The 24,374-nt window shown below is 41.7% G+C and overlaps 1 protein-coding gene and 1 long non-coding RNA gene across 9 annotated transcripts in view; one reads left to right on the top strand and one right to left on the bottom strand.

The window, feature by feature from the left end:
* The window catches only part of IKZF2 (IKAROS family zinc finger 2), a 168,206-nt gene that overhangs the window by 137,759 nt on the left and 6,073 nt on the right, over positions 1-24,374 (bottom strand). The gene's annotated exons all lie outside the window — the stretch shown is intronic.
* Positions 4,263-23,435, top strand: LOC128340885 (uncharacterized). Its single transcript, XR_008314059.1, has 3 exons — positions 4,263-4,355; positions 11,301-11,405; positions 23,309-23,435. It is a non-coding gene; the product is annotated as an uncharacterized LOC128340885 (long non-coding RNA).

Here is a 24,374-nt window from a genome sequence, read left to right as displayed (position 1 = left end):
TCCCTCATTCATATACAGTGGTCCCTCGACTTACAAACTACTCGACATAAGTATTTTTCGAGTTACAAACGGCAGTTTTAGATCCGGTTTTAGATGCGGTTTTTTCGACTTACAAATTTTTAGATGGGGTTTCCTCGACTTACAAATTTTTAGATGGGGTTTCCTCGACTTACAAATTTTACATGCGGTTTCCTTGACTTGCCTGCCTGTTTACTGCCTGTTTATTCTTGAAAAGAAATGTTCCTGTGCAGTTTGCAAGCTTACTGGGGGTCTGGGTCTTTTTTCTAGGCTCCGGAACGCATTAATCCGTTCCCAATGCATTCCTATGGGAAACCGCTTTTCGACTTACGAATTTTTCGACTTACAAATGTGCATTTGGAACGGATTAATTTCGTAAGTAGAGGGACCACTGTATATATAAAATTAGAATTCAGATTACCCAATGAATTTAATCAGCAGAAGATTCAGGACAGACAAAAACAGAATTTCTTCACACAATTAACATATGGCTTTAACAGGGAAGTTATGGAGTAAAGGACTGTCAACAACTATTAACCATGATAGTGAAAAGGAATTTTCAGATTCAAAGGCAGTGTAATTCTGAACACCAGTTGCAAGGGGTGAGGAAAGAATGGAGAAAGAGCCATTTTCTTTATGTCCTTCCTGGAAGCACCCTCTGTCAGAAGCAGGGTGGTGGACCACACAAGAACCCCTTTGGAATGACAGAGAGGGGTTCTCCTTATGTTCTACATTTAAAAACATAGATCTATTCACACCTAGCTTTTAACTGAATAATATATTTACATTTTCATATTACAAAGCCTCAATGAAGATCCCTTTTTGTAGATTTCACAGGAAGACTACACTTCTGCATGAGATATCTTAGAATTAAATGACCAAAACAAAAGTTACCAAAAGGAACATACCAACATTGGTATTTTCTTTTTCACTTTTTCATGACATTAATCAGTATAGGGATTCTTTAGAATTCAAAGAAACCTGTTCAAGAATCAATTGTACTAGCTGAACCCACACAGAACATCTGTGCACTAGGAATTTGTTGCTCTTCTTGCCCCCCACCACAACCCCTGCTTTATTGCTCAGTGCCAGCCATACACTCTAAGCTGCCCCTCCCTGCCACTTGCTTACCTGCTTGCCCCCTCCCCACCGCTCACTCACTCGCTCACTCCCAACCCCCTCCTCATCCCTATCTGCATATAGAATTCCCACTGCCCAATCACCACAGTGCTTCTGCTCTGTTACCTTCAATTGGTAAAGCACTGTGTGGGCGGGGCTTGTCATATGCATCCTTAGCGTATTATATATATACTAGCTGAACCCACACAGAGTGTGCTAGTGCACTCAGCCTTTGGCTCCCCACCCCCACTTGCCTGTTCCTCCTCCCATCGCCTGTTCTTCCCTCCCCCGCTCTCCAGTCACCTGTTCCCAGCAGCTCGCTCGCGAACTCTCATGAGAGCTGCCACACATGAAATTAGCTAAGGGTATATCTTAGCAAATTATAGAGATAGATTGTTGAAGATCCAGGTATAAAATAAATATTGACTAATTTTGAACAAATTTTTGGAAGGAGGGCAGTTTTTTAAAAAAGGTCTCCCTTTTGATGGTTTTTTTTTGTAAATAATTTTAAAAGAACTTGTAAATTGTTGGAAAAACAGTGAGAAAGCATTGTTCTCACTCTAATGCACTTAATTTTCTTTTTGTTTCACTGCATAGGATGACATCACAACTCAATATAGCCAATCAGATTTCACTGTGGACTGATGTATGATCATCTGTGATTTCTACTCATTTTTTAAGCCTACTTTCCAGTAGGCTTATGAGATCACCCGGCATTCTGTGTGTCCGTGTGTATGTGTCCTGTCCCTCTATCATCTTCGCAATGCCTGGACCAATATGAACCAAATCGGATACAGTTGTAGGGACACCTCAGTGGCATAGTCTGTGATGATGTCATCCACCCCAATTCAAGATGGTGGATGTGTAAACTTTTGAGGTGCAAGTGGGCTAACTTGTGAACCGCCTAACCAATTTGAACCAAATTTGCTACAGCTGTAGGGGCACATGGTCTACTCCAATCCAAGATGGTGGGCACATGAACGTTTGAGATGCAAGTGGGTTAACTTGTGACCTTTCTAAACGATTTGAACCAAATGAGGTACAGTTGTAATGAGTGACATATAGGAACACCTCAATGGTGTCATTTGTGATGATGTCATTCACCCCATTTCAAGATGGTGGACGTGTGAACATTTGAGGTGTAAGAATCCTAACTTGTAGATCTTAATTTGAATCAAGTTTAGTCCAGTTGTAGAGTTAGTGAAAGGAAAGTAGGCAGATTAGTTCTTACTAGAACTGGCTTTAAATGGGGGGGGGGGACCTTTAAAGAGTGCCCAGTCACCCATTCTTGAGAAACACTAGATATAAAAGCTACCTTAGGGTGACTTAACAATGCAAAAAACTGGCCATGAGAATAGGACTTATGAATGGCCAAGAAAGCACTTTTGAAGGAGACAACAATTCCTTTTTGCACTACAGCAGAATTGGCTTAAGGACATTCTTGTCCAAATGAAGAAGAAAAATTGAAAGGAAGCATTTTATACATCAAAACAGGAAGCCAAGCAAAAAGAGGGGGAGTTATTTGATGACAAGGATATTACAAGGAGAAATCACGAAGAAAGGAAACTCATGAGGAAACTAAAAGGAACTTTTTTTGCATCTATCTTCAGTGCAGAATATGTACCTTTCATCCCTCATCTGCTTGCCAAAGGCTGATGTATAAAGTGATCCAGCCAAACAGGCAAGTGTGACTTCCAGCTCACTGAAGTGCAGTGGGAAGAGAAAAAGGATGCTCCTCCTCCCTGAATAATCAGCCTAAGGTCCCCCCCCAATCACCTAATTTTAAAAAAGAAAAGTGAAGACAACACAATCTAGGACCATCCCAAGTACAGTTTCAGAACATCTGAGGAACCACCTTCATACAGACAACGCAGTACTTAATTTTTATTTTTATTTTTTTTAAGCCAGGGCTCAAGTCTGTCCGGAAGCCCTTTCCTCTAATCTCTAGTATGTGAAGTTACTCGGTAGTGAAAGAAATGCACTCTGCTCCTATTCCGTTATCCTTTCCTTTATTCTTCCTGCATATGTTCCATTAACTTTGGTACATATTGAGACAAAGTCAATGAGAATTACCCCATAATTGTGTAACTTTCTTCCTCTGGAAACTTGGCACAGCATCTTTGGGAAGTACTGCTGGATCTTTCTGTCTAGACCGGGGTTCTCAACCTTGAGTCCCCAAGTGTTGTTGGACTACACCTGCCATCATCCTATAGCTAACAGACGTTGACCATTGTGGCTGGGGATGATGGGAGTTGTAGCTCACCAACGACTGAGAACCCAAGGTTGAGAACCCCTGGTCTAGATTCATAATTTAGTGGGTAGCAATATGCAGGTATTTCGATGAATTTAGATTATGATAGTTCCTGCTTTGGTCCCCTTGCCACTACAAAAAATATTCACAACCCTTTAGGAAAAGGTTGTTTAAAAACGTAAACGATGCTTACCTTTTTAACAGTCTTAATTTAGACTGTTAAAAAGGTAAGCATAGTTTACGTTCACTGCTTATTCTACGTAACCAATGAATGCAATAAATTCTTCAGACTGGTACAACCATGAAGGTTGTATCAATAAAGTGTACTGAATTAAAATATAACTGAGATCTTCAAATATACATTCAGAGAACTGTGCATTTAAATCCCTGAAACACTGCATGTGGAAATAGCCGAATTCGATATTTTGATCACAAAATCGGTGCTCTCCCCATCTCCCTTTTAAACACATGGATATTTTGTTTCAACATGTCTGTCACTGGCTACAGGAAGAGAGCTGGAAGTCATGGACATTGGGGGGCAGGGAAGAAATGCACAGAGACATTAAGACCATGGAAAATATATCTGAGCTCTTAGGAGTCTAAAAGTGTTTCCCTCTTGACTACTGGATACTCCACTCATGCTACTTAGTTGGCTGAGACTTCCCATTTTCTTCTAGGAAGGGAACTAGTTGTGGGATTCTCCTATATGCCCACCAAGCATTGTATGTTAGAGAGAAAACAAGAAGGAAGTCACTGTTGGACATCAGTCATTGCTTTAAGGTTTTCCTGATTTTTTGTTTTTTAGTGACAAACTCAGATAGGTTCTTAGAGTTCTGCAGCAATTTTACTTTAACTTTTGTTTCCGTAGATTGAGATTCATACAACATGGTAACCAGGAAAGTATCAAGACCCCTGCTAGGATGCTATATGAAAGAAGACAGACAGTATTGAAGCCCTCAGCCAATAGGTACTTTCTTACAATAGCTCATTTACCACTGGAAATATATCACATTATCTTTATCTACACTATAACACAGAGCAAGCTGTCAAATGTGCTGTTACAAAATAGTTATTGTAAGAGATCCCCTAAAGCAGTGAAATTAATTTGACCTATTTTATTACTGAATTATTACTCCCACACAAATCCTGTACAGTAGATAACTATCAGTGTTGACATTTGTATTCCAGTTAGGCAATCTCCACAGCAGGCAGTCTCCTTTATCCAAACTGTACTGAGAAGTGATGTAAACACTATGATGCCAGACTAATCAGAGTCAGTTTGTACATATTCTGCAACCCAAATCCACATGCATAATAAATTACACAAACCCATCCAAAACATCTAATTTGCTTAATTTTGTTTTAAAAAATCCTCAGTGCATGATTGATTTTCATGTCAACATGACAACTTTTCCAAAAACTGACAGAGTAGTGATGTGATCGAAGCAGTGACATGGGAAATGAGGAGCACATAAGGAGAGAACAGCATGATTAGAGGTCACGAGGAAGAGGAAATTTTCCCATCTAGAGCTCAAAAATTCTATTTTTTGAATACCAGACCATTTTGCAATTGCTCCCTGCCTGTTCCCAGATACATCTCCACAAGAAATCCACGTGAGCACAGAGAATTGGGAGATTAAAAGTAAAAGATAATGTGCTTGCCTCTTCCCTAAGGGAATTTTAAATATTTAGGAGAGGGGTGTTATTTTAAATTTTTTTTAAAGCCAAACCATTTTTTTAAAAAGTGATGCATTCAGACCCCTCTAGACTCATTTCTGTTATGGACATCAGAGCAAAAGTGTGGCTTGGCCTCTCTATGGAAAGCAGTATGCTCCTTCCCTGCCTCAGCTAACAGAGTTTCCATCCATAGTTCAATTCTTGGAGCGAAAGGTGATTTCCAGTGTTTAATTGTCTAGTCTCTTGACAATTAAAGCAGTATTGTGCCAGCTACAGACCAAATGAGATGTGGTGGTGACAGGACTGTCTGTCAAAATCAGGTCTGCAACCAGCTCCTCTGTATAAAACAGGGGAATGCCATTTAAAGAGCAGCATGGGCTGGTGGGAGAGAGAAACAACTCTTGCATTCCACCTGTACTTTTTGGCCTGTAACTGCTGCACCCCAGCTTTTTCTGGTGGGGTTCCAAAGCTGGAAGCAATTCCCTCGGGGGGGGGAGAGATTGCTAGAGAGTAACATTTCTGGGTAAAAAGCTTAGGCAGGAGAGACTGATCTCTCCATCCCTGTTGCACTTTCAATTGCACCCCCACTAGTTTAAATAGATTAAGCTGGATCAGAGGAGGTTCACATCTAATCTGACCCTTAGATGAAAATACAGCATATTCCATTTTGCTATCATGTACTGATTCAGTTTTCTAGTGGTCTTCATGGGAGATTATAAAAACACCACCATAAAAGATGGATGAGTTAAGCACCAGGAGAAAGTAAGTGTGTGTGTGTGTGTGTGTGCGCGCGCGCGCACATGTGAACATACAGCCATGTGGAGAAAAAGAACCCATGGACTGTCTTCAACATTTCTCTTCTATGGCCTGTCTAAAGGATTAGCTTTTTAAAAAAAAAATAAGTCACTGAGTACATTGAGTCATACATGTTTCACAGGTCACCTAATCAGAAACAGAAACTACGTTCCTAAATGTCATGTTCCCAACATTCTACACACCATTCATCGTTTGAATTGACTTTTACAAAATGGTTTGCACATTAATATTTTATTATGTGTGAGGTTGGTTTTCCCCTCTCCTCTATTTTTGTGAGTGGGTACAGAAAACGTACAGCCATTCTAGTGCACAGAGAACAATTCCAAAATAATACTCACCCACGCTATGTAAGTGGGCAGAAGACATAACTGATGTGCTGATGGCTTCAAGCATACAGGTTTTTAAAAATAAGAACAAAGTCACAGATGATAGGTCTATTATCCAGAGACCTGAAATGTCACTTCCATGACCACAGGCACTATAAGTCTATAGAGGCAAAAAGCAGAGGGTCTTCTTGTGGACTTCTTGGGAGCATCTAGAGTGTGAGACAGAGCTGCACCTCTTTCCTTCAATGGAAAAGTTTCCTCTAGGCAAAACACCACAGTATCCACAGTAGGCTCCATCCTACCCAGCAGCTGTACTCAGCTGCTGAATGACATAGAAGGAAAAGCCCTACTTCCCAGCTGGAGGCTAGCTGACGATGATTGCTGGCACCGCCTACCTTTCTGCCGCTACACACACACACGATCACAAAATGGAAGTGCACATAGCTCCTGGTATACCTGTCCTATCCAGTTTTCAATCATGTGAATGACCCTAGTATGTTTGATGGACCTTTGATCTGACAGCAAGGCAATTCTTATGTTCCAGAAGACCTACAGATAATGAAATGAGCTTGTTGCTAACTAGCAATGAAACTAGCAATGAATGACTGCCATATTTCATCAACTTATTTTCAAGTTGGTTCAAATAAAAGAATGTTTTCTATGCTCTGGCAAATTCTAGACAAACGATTTCAAACAATCAACCAACTTGAGACACATAGAATCTGTTAATGCACAATTCACAAATTAGCTAAGAGAGCACTAGGTTTATTCAGTAGCATTCTGCAGAAGTTAATATTTGAAAGACAACAAAATTGATTCAAACAAATTGATTGAAAATCAAAGCCCAGCAACTACAGAGGATTCCCATTCTCTTCTAGGGATGGAAATACAGTACTCTGAAGATAAAGATTCATATCAAGCATTCACTTACACAGAAACATTGCTGTCAGACTGCAGACATAAATGACATCCTTTAAAAAAAAATCATCTAAACAAAGTGTGATTCATTTTTTTATTTTATAAGAATTGCATATCTCATGCATTTAAATAAAGTTTAAATATTTAAATATTTAAATAAAGTTTAAATAAATATACCGTGGAATGTTATTTGTTCCAGATAGTTCAGCAAATTAGCAAATTATTCTTAATCTAACTAGGTACTGTACAAACACCTTACCACTGACACACATTACCTTGCAAGGTACTCTGCCACCTAGCCCCTGCCTCAGTGGTGGGAGACAATGAAAGTTCATAAAAGGAAAAAGAGAACTGAACAATTGTTTAACCATAAAGTGCCTGAGTGCTCCTAGACTCTCCTTATCAGGCAGCTAAATTCAGAACCATAAAATCACTCTTCAGAACTTGCCCCTCCCAGCTCCAGCTTCAGAACCCGGAATAGGAAAATCTCTGATCTGTGTCCTCCTCAGTTGATATTCCTTGTTACAATGTGGACTTCGGAGGCTAAATAACTACATGGATTTTTTTCAAAACAGCACAGGATTATGCTTCAGCATATACTTATATGATTATAATATTGAAACAACTCATCATCTTAACTATACTGGCACTACTGTGTCAGTATAATTAGTATTATTATTACCACCACTCACCATGGTTCCGATGAATAGGGTGGCCTATGAAATACACCTTTTTCCCCTAGCACATACTAAAGCTCATGAATCTACAGCCTTTAGCACTTGGACCTGAAGACTATGTGATAGGATACAAGTTAGATTAAGAGTCCTGCAAAGGTCAGATCAGAATTACATTGTAGGGGAGGTGATGGCAGCGGGTGGGGGAGATGGTACTACTTGATAATGCTCCAGTCAAAGTTGATTTCAGCTACTCTTTATATTTTCATTATTAGTTTGAATTCAACCAGCGTCCAGGAAAGACTTGTGTGTACTAAAGGCCATTTCAGAACAGCTGCCCAATTCTTTTTAAAATTAAAAGGTATCGTTTAAAATTAAAGGTAGAGTTCTGGCAAAAGATACATTATTAAAGCAGTTCTTACTTTTACTTTTGGTCAGTATTGACTGACCAAGTGTGCTGCAAGAATGATAATTTTAAATATTTTACTCTTGGTTTTTTTCTTAATGTACATACCCTCTATGATAGCCTATATCATTTTGCTTTGTATAAGTAGAAACTTACTATTTTAAAAAAATCAAATTCTGATTTGTCCAGGCAATCGGTGTTCTTGAAATTTTTGTCACAAAAACTAACAAACAATTATTTTAAGCAATCAGCTTAAAACAATATAAAACAAATTTAAAAACAGTTTAAATCCGTTTAAAAAGTTAAAACATTTAAGAACAAGTTAAAAACCTTGAAAGGCAAAACCAAACAAATACGTTTTAAGGGCTCTCCTGAAGGCCAACAATGAACCCAAACCACTAATTTCTGTCGCGAGTGTGCATTCCACAGTCCAGGAGCAGCTACAGAGAAGGTGATATGCGATATCACATAAACACACGCGCGCACACACACACACACACACACACACACAGAGATAGCATATACGCAAGGGCATGCAATATATAATTTGCAGGAATTAAAAACAAAACAAAACACTATCTTAAAAGGGGGAAGCACTGATGTGGGACACTACCATTGCATGTGTGCTTCCCTAACTCAGACTTTACTGGGGAGCCACAGGATCTGATCACATGGCAACAGCACTCACTTAAATGTAAGCAGTGATTCTAAGATGTAAATGAAAAATAACACAAGTCCCAAAAGTTTTTAAATAATCAAACGTCTTTCAGAATAGGATACCTTTTTACTCTTGTTTACGCCACACATATGATTTCCAAATTCTATTTATTTATTTAGAACAATTAAATCTCACTTGTAACTAGGTCTTGTAGTTTACAATTTATATATATATATGCATTAAAATAAATAGTTAATGCAAATAATTAAAACTAGCTGACCCAGCACAGAATCTGCACCCCTAGTTCTCCCTCTCTCCCCCCAATTCATTTCATCTTCATCCCTTCAGTCAGTTCATTCTCCTCCCACATCCCTCCAGTCAGTTTGTTTTCCCCTCACATCCCTTCGGCCAGTTCGCTCTTCCAACCCACCCCTTTGGCCAGTTCGCTCTCCCCCTCCCCACATCCCTTCAGCCAGTTCATTCTCACCTCCCTGCCCCCTGTCGCCTGTTCGGCTATCCTCCTCACGAGGAGGCGGACAGTTGGAGCCGAGTGCACTCTCCTCAGTGGCACCACCGCCTCCCCCCGCCCCCCGTGCTCTGAACAGGTCATAATAGGAAGGAACTAGCATGCATCATGTTCACATGTGTTTGTACACACCTTCTTACTTATAATAAGAATTACTTCCCCTGTTTAGCCCAGCCATTTCCCTTCCTCTGCTGAGCCCTCATGTCAACTCCTTGATTGCAGTTCTCATATTCTTTATAAAAAACCACATACCTGGAAGCAGGAGTGGCCCTTTCATGAGGCAATGTGAGAATGGTTGCCTCAAGTGGCAGATCTGGGGGGAAGCAAGATGCTGCCTCAGGGCAGCAAGATGTCTCAGCTGCCTCTTTATCACCCATGCCATCAGAACAGCTCTTTACTGAGCAGTGGCATTGTCATTGCTCAGCAAAAAGCTACCCTGAAACATATCTGCAGTACTCCACAGACTAGTGTAGAGTACTGGCAGTATAGGAGGCAGTAAAGGGCCTTTGTGGAGATGAGTTCCTCATTTCCACCACCTTTTTTCAAAGCAGATTGATAGCCGAATCCTATGAATCCTCAGAAGCTATTTCAACTGAGACTTACTCCCATTAAAGTGTGCATAAGACTGCAACCTTAAATCTGTTGTGAAGAACAGAAAGTCCTCCAATGCAAGACAACCAATGTTTACAGCATGGCATGACACTTTCTCCACTTCTACTACATGAGGACAGGATACAGCAGCTGAACTGAAGCTAGAATGAACATAGTACTAAGAAAAAAATCATTTAGTTGTTTTCTTTTTAATTATTGCCTGGAAAGGCCCCAAGACTTCCCATTGTAATCAAGGTTGGCTAGCCTTTGATAGGACACTTCCAAAAACACCAAAAAGAATGCCCATGTGAGGAAGGAGCAAGCATGTGTCTGTCTATATATGCATGTATAGGTATACACACTATATAATTTTACATCTATTATGAGCAAGCTATATTTAATTAGCATGCACCCAGTAATGAAATCTGACAAACTTATGGTGTGCGGGAAGAAATAGTCTCAAACCAGTTTTACAGCATTGCTATACAATTTCACTATGCAAATTAAGTGGAATCATGTCATATGCCAATTGGATGAGTCATGTCTGGTGTAATGATCCTCCAAGGAAAGCAGTTGCAGATAACTGTTAACCAAATGAGAAGCCTTGCCCTTTAGAGACCACATTATGAATAGGGAGGGGTGGGGAGGAAAAGAATAAATTTACTAAACCCATTTTCTAAACACCACCAGCATGCAGGTATCATACCTTGTAAATACTATTGTCTGACTTATTGACAAAAAGCAGGAAGTGTTAGACATCTCCCCCCACAATCCCTCCCTCCCTCCCTTCCCCCCCCCCTCTCACACACACTCTTCTGTGCAACTTTTCTGTACCCACTACATATAGATAGTACATTCAAAATGTTCCACAATGAACATGTGACAGAAAAGGGGCCATAGGTTATTGCCACTATCTCTAATTTGCATGCAAGAGTCCCAGGTTTAATCCTTGGCATCTCCAAGTAGTATAGGGAAAGACTCCTGTCTGAAACTCCTGAGAGCCTCTGCCAGTCGGCGAAGACCAGGCAACTTTTCAGAAGTGGTGTTCCAAGTCTTCAGGGGCAGCTCAAGGAGAGGTGCCACTCAAAGTGAAATTGGCCAGACCCCCTGCATCAGCCAGGCCGTGACTGCTCCACTCATATATCACTGGCCATGCCCTCAGCTGCTAGACTCACTGTGGGCTGGAAGCCCCATGCTGACCGCCACCTCTCTTCTTCCCGGCAACATTCAACACTCTTCTCTAGCCAGCATTAAGCATCACCAGCTGGTCTTTCTGACTATCTTTCAGCAAACCTTTGTGCTTTGTCTTCTTCGTTTCAGACACAAAGCACAGAAGTTAATTGCCAGAGGAAAAGGAGAATGTGCACGTGAGGAAGACGGGCTTCTATGATATCCACTGCCTGCCTCTGGCTGGAGTGTAAACAGGTACGTAGCTAGGGGTGAGTGGGCCCGTGTTCAGCACTCTCTCTGGCGGGCCCCTAGAGTGAGGAAGATAATGCAGAAAATGGGGAGGGGTAGAGCTGGAGGGCCCTCAGGATCTGGGGGCCCTCCCATTGAGCTATAATTGAGCTATAATTCTAATAACAGAATTAATAGAAATAATAATACTCAATTATAATAGCTATAATTGAGCTATAATTCTAATAATAGAATTAATAGAAATAATAATACTCAATTATAATAGCTATAATTGAGCTATAATTCGCTCAATTATAGCTACGCCCCTGAGTGTAAATACAGAGCAATGGTTTGACTCGGTATAAGGCAGCATCCTATGTACCTCAAATTGCAAACAGATAGAAAAGATGTGCAAAATCCATGGGAAAATTCAGATGTTAAGATCCTCTGCACAGCAGAGAATTAAAAAATAAGTGGTTGCAATGCATATATGAGAATTGCTGCTGTGAAGTGATACCTGTTGGCCCAGTGGGTCTAGGACTGTAATAAAGATGATTGACTGACTGGGTCAGATATTTCTTTCTCCATGAATTGCTCCATATGGAGGATTTTAGGATGTCTGAAGAGGTCCTACATGAAAGCCTAAAACAATCATGGAGGCTTCAGTTTATTAACAAGACTGCAAGGGTTGGTTCATTTAACAGGTAGATTAATCAACAAAAGCTTTAATTTATTAACTAGCAGAGGAAAAGTTTCAGTCACAGGGTTACAAAGGCAAATTGGTTCTGGAGTATTTCTGCAACAGGAAATGAGAAAGTAAAGATTGAAGATACTCCTTTCTTCCAACGATAAGTGGAACATACTTTTTGTTTATCACATTATTGAACACTTCCTTTAGTATTCCAATAAGGTGCCTATGTTGAACATCTGGCAATATACGAATGTATTTAATTGTAACACATGTTAACAATTGTAACACGTGTGTTAATAAGTTCTCCATTAACCTCATTTACAAGATCATGTATCAGCCACGGCTGCTTGCAGCCACGGCCAACACACTTGGGGGGGGATCCCAAAAATGCACCGTACACTTGCATGTATGGTGCAAGTAGATGCTGGGGTGCTTTCCAGCAATGCTTTCCTTCACTCAACAACCCGAGCTACCGGGTGAGGCGCAGGCGGCCCACAGGAAAGCTGCCGCTCCTCTGGGAGGGCAATCCACTCGCCAGCGAAGGGTAAGTGATTGTCTGCGGGGAGAGCGGGTGAAAGCCTCTCTCCCTGCAAACCTCCTCTCGGCACTTCACACAGCTTGCGTAAAGCACCTCAGTTTGATAAATCCAACTGGCTTTCAACAGAAGTCCAAGTTTCCTTCCAATTTATTAAATACACACAACTGGAATAATAATGATGAATTGATTTTTTAAACATAATTTATTTTATATCCCACATTTACTGTATTTTTATTTCTAAAATCTATATCCTACCTTTTTGAATTAAAACATACTCAAAGGGCAGGATCCAGACTTGGCTAGCTATGACTAAGACCCAATGAAATTAATGGAACTTAAATCAGTCATGACAGAGTTAACTCATTCCTTTAAAGGTATTTAGCCATGGCTAACTTAGTCTGGTTCTTGCCCAGAACATCTCACATCCAAATATATCATAAACAACAATATAAGGAGCATATAAATTAAACAGGGCCCAAACAATCACATATAAGCAGCAGATGACTAAAAGCTCCAGTAATATTGTGCTGCTACTGTATTAACTCCACTGGTTATCACTGGATTTCTGGGGATGATTTCGGGTGCTGATTATGGCCTTTAAGCCAGTCAATTGTTTAGGACCAAGTGGCCTGGAAGACCGCTGTCACTTGAATGTATGCACCCCATAAGATCGTTCAGAGCAGGGATTCTCAACATGTGGGTCCCCAGATGTAACTGGACTTCAACTCCCATAATTCCCATCCAAAGGCCACTGGGGCTGGGGATTATGGGAGTTGAAGTCTAATAACATCTGGGGACCCACACGTTGAGAAATGCTGGTTCAGAGAGATTCTTTTGTCCTACCACCTTCTGAAGTTCAGCTGGTAGTGACACAGAAATATAGGAAGCTGCCATATACCAAGTCAGACCATTGGCCCATCTAGCTCAGTATTGTCTATACAGATTGGCAGCAGCTTCTCTCTCACTCAGCCCTGTCTTGGTGATGCTAGGGAGCCAAGCATGCAGATGCTCTGCCCAGAGTGGCTCCACCCCCTAAGGGGAATATCTTACAGTGCTCACGCATGCAGTTACCCATTCATATGCAACCAGGGTGCATAGCAAAGGGGACAAGTCATGCTTGCTACCACAAGACCAGTTCTCCTTCCATATGAGCAGGCCTTCTCATAGTCCCCTCTCTCTGGAACTCCCTGTCACTTGATCTTCAGGTGTCCCCTTTCATATCCTTTTTTTGAAGAGGAACTAAAAACATTTTTATTCTGGCAGGCCTCCCCCAATGCTGCTACTACCACCTGTTAGTTCTCTGTAGTTTTTATCGCTCTCTGCTTTGTGGAATTTTAAGCTAATGTTGCTGTTGATTTTATTACTTTTGTTGTATTTTATTACATTTCTATTATATTTTTATTGTTGTATTTTAATCTTTTGTGTTAGCTGCCTTGAGTTTGTTTATTTAAAACATTACATCCTGTCTTTTTTCAAACAAACTCAAGGCAGCCAACACAAAAAATTAAAATACGATAAAAAGATATATTTTTAAAAGATTAAAACATAATAAAAATAGATGAGATGAGATGAAAAGCACATTTAGAGAGGACATATCACAAAAACAGCCTCTGGAAGCAAGCAGTGAGGGGTCAGGTGTATTTCTCCTGAGATTGCATTTGACATTCTAGAAGCCATAGAGGATGTAGGTCATGTTTTTTATAGGGACTCACAAGAGATGTTAATTTTACCCCTGATTAAGGATATACTAGGCAAAGAAGATGAAGTATATCTCTAATTTCTTTTGTCAGATCATCAAGCCAACGTTACTTATGTAATAAATAATAGCAATGAATATATGTAACACCTAACAACTAATGCAGTGGAATAATTTACTAATTATTCATTGTTTATCCGTAAAAACTATATTGTTGCTTTTACAACAGGTGGGACATTATGTTCCTTCTTTGTGTTTCTGTAATAAAAGACTGTAATAAAGTTTATCTATTCTAGATGCCACAACCAAAAAGCCCATCTGTCATATGTTAGCAGGAAACCATAGCAATAGCAATAGCAATAGCACTTACATTTATATACCACTCTATAGCTGGAAGCTCTCTAAGCGGTTTACAATGATTTAGCATATTGCCCCCAACATTCTGGGTACTCATTTTACCGACCTCGGAAGGATGGAAGGCTGAGTCAACCTTGAGCCCCTGGTCAGAATTGAACTTGTAACCTTCTGGTTACAGGGCGGCAGTTTTACCACCAGGGGCTCTCTTACATAGGTAAGTATTGGGGTAACAAGTAAGGTAACATCCAGCTCACCTTCCAAACACCTGCCAAAATCATAACATCCAGAAATTTAGCATGGATTTATCCTGACCTGGTGTTGATATTTAGGAATTCAAGCCCTGGACCCTACTACAGATACTTGCAGCAAATAAAACAAAGGGGCAAACCAAACAAGATGGAGTAGCCATGTTTGTTAGTCCCATGCCTGGCCTGTTCACGTATGGAGCGGGCGGAGTTGGGTAGGGTCAATTTCTTCAACAAAATGTGTGCATGGGTGAGAGGAGCCAAACCAGGGCTCTTCCCCTATCTTAATCTCCTTGCTTGAGGCACTTTTCTCCCCAGCCCTGCTCACTTACAGTATCAGGGCAGACATGTGAAGAACAAATGTGGCTGTCCCCATCATGTCTAGTTTGGCTCAAAGATTCCCAAAGCAAATAATTTTAAAAGCTGAATGAACAGCTACCTACTGCTTTGAGTGATTTAGCAGGGTGTGTGTGAAACTGACAGGATGACTGTTACACACATATTCAGTAGGGTAGGGTGTGCCAGCCTGTGTTTTATTACAAGCCAATCTTCCCGAAAAGCCATTAATGTGAATATAATAGTAATGAGCAAGATTAACCAATGATTCAACTCCACCCTCACTATAACCTACGGCAAGAAAGGGGGAGGAGAGGTTTAACAACCAAGTAACTGGCACTTTAGAAGCATTCTAAGGGCTAAGTATACTTTGCAAATTCACAGGCTTCATTGCCAAGAATGGAACCTAATCCCTTGGGTAGAACTGACAAGGAGGGCATGCAGAACTGATGTACCATATGTACACATGTAGTGAGAGTGTGTGTGTGTGTGTGTGTGTGTGTGTATGACTGTACATGTACTCATAAAAGTGAACTCAGGTCCAGATCCCCTCAAATGCAGGGTACGGATACAACGTGTACTACTGTTCAAGCATTGAACACAATAGCCTTACTCACACATTGAGGTGAGTCATACAATCAAAAGCTGTGTTCTACCTGAGTTTGGGAGCTGTGTGTACTCCCAGTTTTTGGTTGTGTGGAAGCAAGGTAGGAAGAAAACCTAGATAGAAGTGATTTGGGCCTTTCACACAATCATGCAAGTGGTGGTGGGGAGGCAGGGTTATGCTTACCTTCCCCACTGACGATCCCGGACTCGCCCCAGCTGTGCCGGCACGCACATGATCACTATGGTGGTGACTGGTGCAGCATTCTGGAGGCCAGGGGAATCCCACAATTATGAGTGTGGCACATTGGGAGATTCTCATGGGGAACAGGCACTCTAGGCACCCGTCTCTGTGTCAGTGCGGGTGGCAAGCAACCCATGCTGACTAGAGGTGTGCACGGAACTGGCAGGTTCGGTTCAGTTTGAGTCCGGACCCAAACCGGACCGGACTCAGGTCTGGACCAGTCAGGACCAGTTCAGTCCGGCACCCCCTTGAACCCACCCCCCAGTTTGGTTCGCGAACATTTTATTTTTTATTTTTTAAAAAATTGTTATTTTACTTACCTCCTTCAGGGGAGTTGTTGGAGGGGTCTGTGGAGGTTCCCCCTCCCTCCGCCAGTCTCCCTCCATGCCTATACTGTCTGTTCAGGCCTGCGGGAGGAGAATGAACCTCCACAGACACACACACACACCCCGCCACCACCTCCTCCAACAACTCCCCTGAAGGGGGTAAGTAAAAAATGAACAGGGGATGGTTCGGTTCGACCCCAAACAGTCAAACCAAACTGGTTTGACATTGAACATGCTTGATATCGAACCTGTTTGCACATCCCTAGTACTGACCCATGATCCTGGAGCTTGGGTTAATGAAGTGCTCTCTCAGTTAACCCAAGCTAAAAATTGGGCTTGGAAGCCAAGTTTGGTGCTGCAGCAAAGCTGCATGGATATGTGTGGATCCTGGCAGTTCTCATGGGTAGCCAAGCCCAAGCTTGGCTGCTTGTGAGAACAGCTTCATTGTGTGGAAGCAAGGTAGCCTACCTTGCTTCCACACAACTGAAATTTTACCTCATTATGTTTAAAACACATATAATCTCTACAGTTCATATATATAGGAAGTACAAGCCCTATTCACATGTTATATTCAGCACACATGCAGTAGTAAACTTCCTATCTGTAGCCTGCATTTGAGGAAGACCCGACTCATTCACTTTTAAAATGAACACATGCAAAGACATGTAGAAAATGTACATGTGTACGAACACTTTTATGCACATCCAACATAATATCTGAATACGGTTGTGAGAATAACTGTCTGTGCATCTACTGTACATAGACTGCATGAGCCCTGAACATAACATGTGAACCGGGCTCATGTCTTGTAATGTGCAGAACTTCCAAGTTCCCTCCCTGGCAGCATCATCAAGATAGGGAAGAGAGAGATTCCTGCCTGCAACTTTGGAGAAGCCACTGCTAGTCTGTGAAGACAATACTGAGCTAGATGGACCAAGGGTTTGACTCATTATATGGTAGCTTCCTATGTTCCTATGACACCATGTACAGCAATTTTAAGTGGTCTCCATGTGGCATTAATGCATCCACCAGTGCTTGCAAACTAGAAAGTAGATAGACAGGGTTTCTGGTGGTTAAGAATGGTGCTTTAAAACACGGTTCTCCATCTTTCCCCATCTCACTTTGCCAAAAATGGTCTTGGAAGTGAATGAATTCCCTCCCTTAACAGTATTGCTATTAGTTTGGGCTGTTCCAATTACTTTCAACACATTACTACCAGTATGGTTTTGCCTCAGATGTTACCTGATAGGAGTATTAGACTTGACAAAAGTACTTAATGGTCTCAATTACATGGGTGTTTTTCCTGAATGGGCAATGTATTGTAGGGGTGGAGTCTGAAACCTGTGCTCTGCAGATGTACGTGACAAATAGCCAGTTGATAATTTGAATTTGGAGAAGAGAACTGAGAGTGTTGCTAAACTGTTAGCTAAGCTGGGGTACAGTCTTGGAAGAAGAAAAGGTTTAAACAGATGATTTCTAGGAATCTGCTGCAGGGATCAACTGATTTGCTCCCTGTGGAAGAAACACCGATTTGCTTCCACTATGCATTGCTGATATGTCTTTATATTTAAAAGTCGTAGGATGTATGTCCACATCCTGTGGCACATCTCGTGAGAGCTATCCAGAGGAGAGAGAAAGCATGAAGTAGGCTGAGCGGCGGACGGGGGGGCAGCAGTGGAGGATGAGGAGGCAGCACTGTGGCAACAAGGAAGGAAGGAAGAAAAGACATTGACCAGAGTCCTCCACTGTCCTGCTGAGTCTCCTTGTGAGGATGACAGCCAGGGCGGAAGAGTGCCCTGAGGGCCATGTGTGCAGGCTGGAAGGGAAGCCCCAGCTCGGCCATTCTCCTTGTGAGGAGACTCAGCAGGGTGATGGAGGCCAGCCCTCGGTGTGCTCGCCCGCCCAAATTAGCCATCCTCCTCATGAAGAGACTTGGCAGGGTGACAGGACAGAAGCTGGTGGTAGGAGCCAACTTAGGCCGCCACAGTGCCTCTCTCCCCAGGACTGAGAGTTGTGGGAGGGGTGCATGCACAAGAGAGAGAGTTGTGAAAGGAGAGCATGCGTGCGAGAGAGAATTGTGGGAGGGGAGCAAGAGAGGGAGTTGGGGGGGAGAGAGAGAGTTCTGGGGGAGGAGTGGGGGAGGATACGCCACTTCTGCTGCCATCTCAGATGGCAGGGGGCATCTTAAGGAGGGGGGAGGCAGGGGAGGGAGCCGGATTGTCTGGGGAGGGGTGAGAGATGGAGAACTAGGACGTAGATGTTCTGCACAGGGCCAGCTAGTTACAATTATTACAAAGACATCATAAAGTCTGCAGTATTTTCTCATCCAAAAAAACCTAAACTGAATAGTATTGCCTCTGGGACATCTGACTGCCCAGGGAATTCGAACAAACAAGAAAACATATAAAATCTTTGCACACCAGCTATTGTACCATGTGCTAATCAACTAGTGTGCACTGCTTACAAAAGTATCCCAGTCTGGAGATGTGCATGTATTATGACTCCCTGTGTTAGTCCTGTAGACTGGACAGCACAAATAGTTTCATGATAAAGTTGATTTCATGATAAAGTTGATAAATATGATAAAGCTGCAATGAACAAAAGTCACCTAGACCAATCTCCTGATGCAAGGCAAGACCATATGACAACAAAGATTATAACAGACCAATTCACACAGTCAAGACCATAGAGTGGCCTAGTTCTCATGGAAATGATAACTTGTGTCTGGTCTGTACAATTTCAGACTGCCAGTTGGGGCTCATGTGATTGAAGGCCTGCCATGGAAAATGAATGAACAAATAAAAAACTCTGTATATAGAGAAGCAGATGTCTAATCATGTAAGAATGCTTCTCCCTGACATACTCGAATCTCCTTCTCCCTAGCATGCTAGTTTTCTACATTTTTTTTAAAAAAATATTTATTTACATGTATATCCCATTCTTCCTCCAAGGAGCCCAGAGTGGTAGATGGTTATGTTTATCCTTACAACAACCCTGTGAGGTAGGCTAGGCTGAGAGACAAATGGCTGGCCCAAGTCACCCAGTGAGCTTCATGGCTGAATGGGGATTTGAACTCGGGTCTTCCCTTTCCTCCCGGTCCGCCACTCTAACCACTATGCCATGCTGGCAAAGAGATCTGATATAATCCAGACCCAGGCCAGTGTCTACTATCTAGGTCTTACTAGGCCAGTGTCTCAAGAAGAGAAGAGGTGTATCAGGCAGTTGTGGAAGCAAAGTAACAAGCACCAATTGACACAGACAACCACCAAAAGAAAGCATCTCCACCAGAGGCAAAAACAGAAATGCACTGAAGACACAAAGCAATCTGACCATTCATTCTGCTGAATATGTGAATTCATGAATTCATTCATTCAGTAACTTAAGACAGTATGCATGTGCCCACTCAGGGTGCTTTTTAAAAAATTATTTTTAAGATATTTTAAAGTCAAATCAGTCAGGTTTTTTAATTTGGTAAATAAGATACCAAATTTCTCTTTTTTAAAAAAACTATAATTAAAATCAAATCTCATAACTAACATGCTACACCTACACTTATGGTTTCTTAAAAATGAATTAATGACTCTCCAACATACAAGTTACCTACTTATCAGTCAAACATGGGCATTCTTCACTTCAGTTTCATCTCATGAAAAGGGTTCTGGTCTACCTAGCACTTTCCAGTAACAACTCTTGCTACTGGACATGTCTAGGCTTTCAGTTTCTGTTTCTAAACAGACTAAAGTCACATCTGCAAAGACACAGACTGAATAGCAGGAATGTTGTTTGTGGTGGGACTGGGCCAAGGTAGAGACGTTCGTTAACGCAGGGAGACAATATAAGAAAGGGGATGGGGTAGAAAGAAACCATGGAAAGTAAAAGGGAAGACACTGTTCAGTATACAGCTTCCCCACATTTTGCCACAGAAACACTATCATGGCTTCTAGGCTTAAAAGAGAACTTTTTTTTGAGAATATCTTGAAGAAATACTTTCCTGGGTTTAGAAAATATGTCAAGTGTTAGCAAAGAGATACAAGGCAACTTGACACAAGTAATGAATAATGGTATCGATTACATTTTAAAAAAAAACCCCAGGAATTATACACTATTTCCAAAGTTAGTAAAAAATCAAGTTAACTAAAACAATTCCACAAAGTTTACCCTCCTACATGATCTACTAAGTTGTAAATTAACTTGTTTAAGTGATAGATTTGCATGATCATTTAAGAAATAGATGACTTAGTATCAGTGGGAAACTTGATTTAAGTCAGGTTTAAGGCTTGATTTAAATCAGGCTTTCCTCTTGGTGTTTTTAATTTTGATATAAACCAATAGTTACAATTCCCTTGATTTAAATCAACATACCCTGTGTTTACCTGTTACTAGGTGGCCTGCATTGCCTATTAAGTTGCTTGATTCATTATCCTGTTAGGAAGCCAGAGAATGGCAGGTGTTTTGTAGATTCATTTGCTTTTGCCTCACTATTTGGCACTTCCTTACCGATGACAATAGAAGCAGCAGCTGTAAACTTGTGATGCTTCTTTCTAAGACCTTATAACCAGAGATCAGTCTGACTTTCTAATCAGTACTACAAGAATAAGACCTAGAGAGCCCCCTCCCCCCAACCCACCCCTTTTGTCTGTTTTTATAATGGCATTGTTTTGTAGGTTCACCCGCCTTCCAGTGCCAGTCTATGCCATTTTTACAGTAGAATCAAACTCTCTCTGGGACAGTAGAAGCCTGTTGCTTACAGTAAGCACACCAAATAATCAAGAACACCCAAGATCATTTTTTTAAAAACTTCAGCTTGATAGTGCAACCAAGCATTGGTTGTACCTCTGAACCAAGATGGGTGAGCTGGAGTGCTTGGTTGCTAATGCAGAAATAGATAAAGTGGGCATAAGAGAAACATGGTGGAACAGTGAGAACCAGTGGGACACTGTTATCCTTGGATTTAAACTCTATAGAAAGGACAGGGAAGAGTGCCTTGGAGGTGGAGTAGCACTGTATGTTAAAAAAGGGATAGAATCTAACAAGGTAGAAAACCTAGTGGACCGAAGTCCTCCACAGAAACCCTGTTGGCAACAATACAAGGCCTGAAAGGAAACGTGCTTCTAGGGATGTACTATTGCCCTCCAGATCAAAACGTTGACAGTGACTGGGAGTTGCAGGAGCAAATCAGGGAGGCCTCAAGGACAGGCAGGGGAGTAAGTATGGGTGCCTTCAATTACCTACACAGGGGTGATCTGGGAAATTACAGGCCAGTTAGCTTAACGTCCATTCCAGGCAAATTGATGGAAAGCATCCGGAAGGATAAAATTTTAAAGCACACAGAAGAACAGGCCTTGCTGGACGAGAAACAGCATGGCTTCTGCAAAGGTAAATCTTGCCTCACAAACCTGTGGAGTTCTTTGAGAGTGTCAACAAGTGTTTGGATCAAGGTGATCCAGTTGACATAGTCTACCTGGCCTTCCAAAAAGCTTTTGACAAAGTTCCTCATCAAAGATTCCTGAGAAAACTTAGCAGTCATGGGATAAGGGGACAAGTACATGTGTGGACTGCTAACTGGTTGAAAGACAGGAAACAGAGGGTAGGTATAAATGGAGAATTTTCACAATGGAGGGAAGTAAGAAGTCCCCCAGGGATCTCTATGGGACCAGTGCTTTTTAATTTATTCATAAATGATCTAGAAGCAGGGGTAAGCAGCGAGGTGGCCAAATTTGCAGATGATACCAAACTCTTTCGGGTAGTGAAATCCAAAACGGATTGTGAGGAGCTCTGAAAGTATCTCTTCAAACTGGGGGAGTAGGTGACAAAGTGGCAAATGCAGTTCAATGTTGGCAAGTGTAAAGTGATGCAAATTGGGATAAAAGAACCCAACTTCAAGTATACATTGATATTGCCATCTCCATTATGGCAATAATTATATATATAATTCTCCTAAACGTGCCTGTTGCTAATCCCATGTGTGGCAGCTCTCACGAGAGCAGCTGCCTGGGGGACAGTGATGGGGACGGGGAGACAATGGCAGTGGCAGCTGGTTAGCTGGAGGCAGCGGTAGGCCAAACTGGCCTGGCTGGCGGGAGCAGGAGGCAGCGGCGGGTGGCCCGGCTATCCGGAGGAAGAGGCGGATTGACGCGGCCAGCGGGAGCAGGAGGTGGCGGCAGGCCAGCCTGGCTGATGGGAGGAAGCAGCTGCTACCTGGACTGGGCAGGAGGAGGTGGCGGGCCAGCTTTCTGGCCGGCCTGCCAGCCAGCCAGAAAGCGTGGGAGGGGGGATGGGATGGAGAAGAAGCGGGCCAGCCAGTTGGCCGGCTTGCCAGCCAGAAACCACTGTGTGGGGGCAAGAAACAGGCAGGGGCGGGGGGAGGAAGCCGGCCCACCCACTCACCAGAAAGCGGGGGGGGCAAGAAGCGGGGGGGAAGCGGCCGATTAGCCAGAAAGCCGGGCGTGCTGGCGTGGGGGGGAGGAGCAGCAGCAGTAGGTGGGCCGGCCAGCTAGTTATTATTATTTACCTTACAGGTTGTTGTAAGAATTGCATCAATATAATATATGCAAAGTGCTTTGTACACTCAAAAAGTGTATACAAATGCTAATCATTATTTAGTAATATATTATTATTAATTATCATTATCATTACAGAAGCTGGACAGAAGTACCTATGCCCGGCTTATATTTGTTATGAAATATTCACTTATAAAACTTTCAGGGCAATCTTCTAATTAACCTTCCACCACTGCACATCTAGAAAAGAAACATATTTCATGGTGAAAAATAATATGAATATCTAGCTGATACAATTTAATCTCATGCAACATATAGAATTCCTCCTGGTGTGTTTTTTTTAAAGGCAATCTTGGTTTCATCTATAATCTATGCATGTTATATGTAATTACAGATGTGGTAATGAAGAGATGAAACTGACATCTATGAAGTATGTGCCAAAAATATTTGACCTGCAACCTTTTGGAAACAAACCTGAAAACATGAGTAGTTTAGCCAAGTCTTACTCACTTAGAATTGCCACAGGCTAATAAATATGATAAAAACCCTCTCTCTCCCAAGCATGTAATTTTACTATAGTTGGGTGAGAATAGTTTGTTTTGAAAGCAGTTGTTTCCTTCTCCCGTCTGGTATACACACTATTTACAGTACATAAAAAAGCCAAGAAATTGCCTGTTATGAGCATCTTCCTTGTTTCAACTGGATACAAATACAGCCTGAGAAAGACAAGGGATACAGTTTTAAAGTGGTCTATTCAAAACAGCCTCAGTGCATATCCTTCCATTACTCTTTGGAGGACTGAAATCCAGGAAGAGCAACAGAATCAGTGCTGCTGCACTTTGGAGGCAATATAAGAAGAAACAATTCCACACCTCATTTCAGATTCAGTTAAAGCTAAAGCATTAAGCATTAACAATTGCAATGTACCTATGTGTAAAATATCAGTACAATCAAATGTTAGAATCCTATATTGCCTCTTAGCACAGGTGCAAGTGACTACGTAGGTCAAGCAACCAAACAAGCACCAAGTAGTTTCTGTTTCTTTCAAGTGTGCTGAGTAGTTCATAGGCCCAAATCCATAAGCCCAACCCTACTAGGTCAGTCTAATGATCCTGATCTAAATGCTTCAAAATGTTTTAACGTCATTATTACTGTATTCCATTGCCTGTTGTCCAGACACATATTTCACAACAAAAGCATGTAGTACCTTTAGCACTAGAATGCAATGTACCTTAAGCATTCATTGGACATCATAGGTCTTGATATTTTTTGTCTGAGCTTTTATTTTAAACATTTTTTTTGGTCCATCCTACGTTTTGGGGAAAGGTGGGATACAATACCTGTAGTCCATGATTTCCCCCCACAAAACAAGGAATGCCAAAAAGCATATTTAGCCCATTAAAGCAGAAAGAGTCAGTGGAGTCTTCACATCCAAAACGCCGAGATTGTTTATAGGCACA

The sequence above is a fragment of the Hemicordylus capensis genome, chromosome 1 (assembly GCF_027244095.1).
Source record: "Hemicordylus capensis ecotype Gifberg chromosome 1, rHemCap1.1.pri, whole genome shotgun sequence".
Taxonomy (NCBI): Eukaryota; Metazoa; Chordata; class Lepidosauria; order Squamata; family Cordylidae; genus Hemicordylus; species Hemicordylus capensis.
This window is presented reverse-complemented; position numbering and strand designations above follow the sequence as displayed.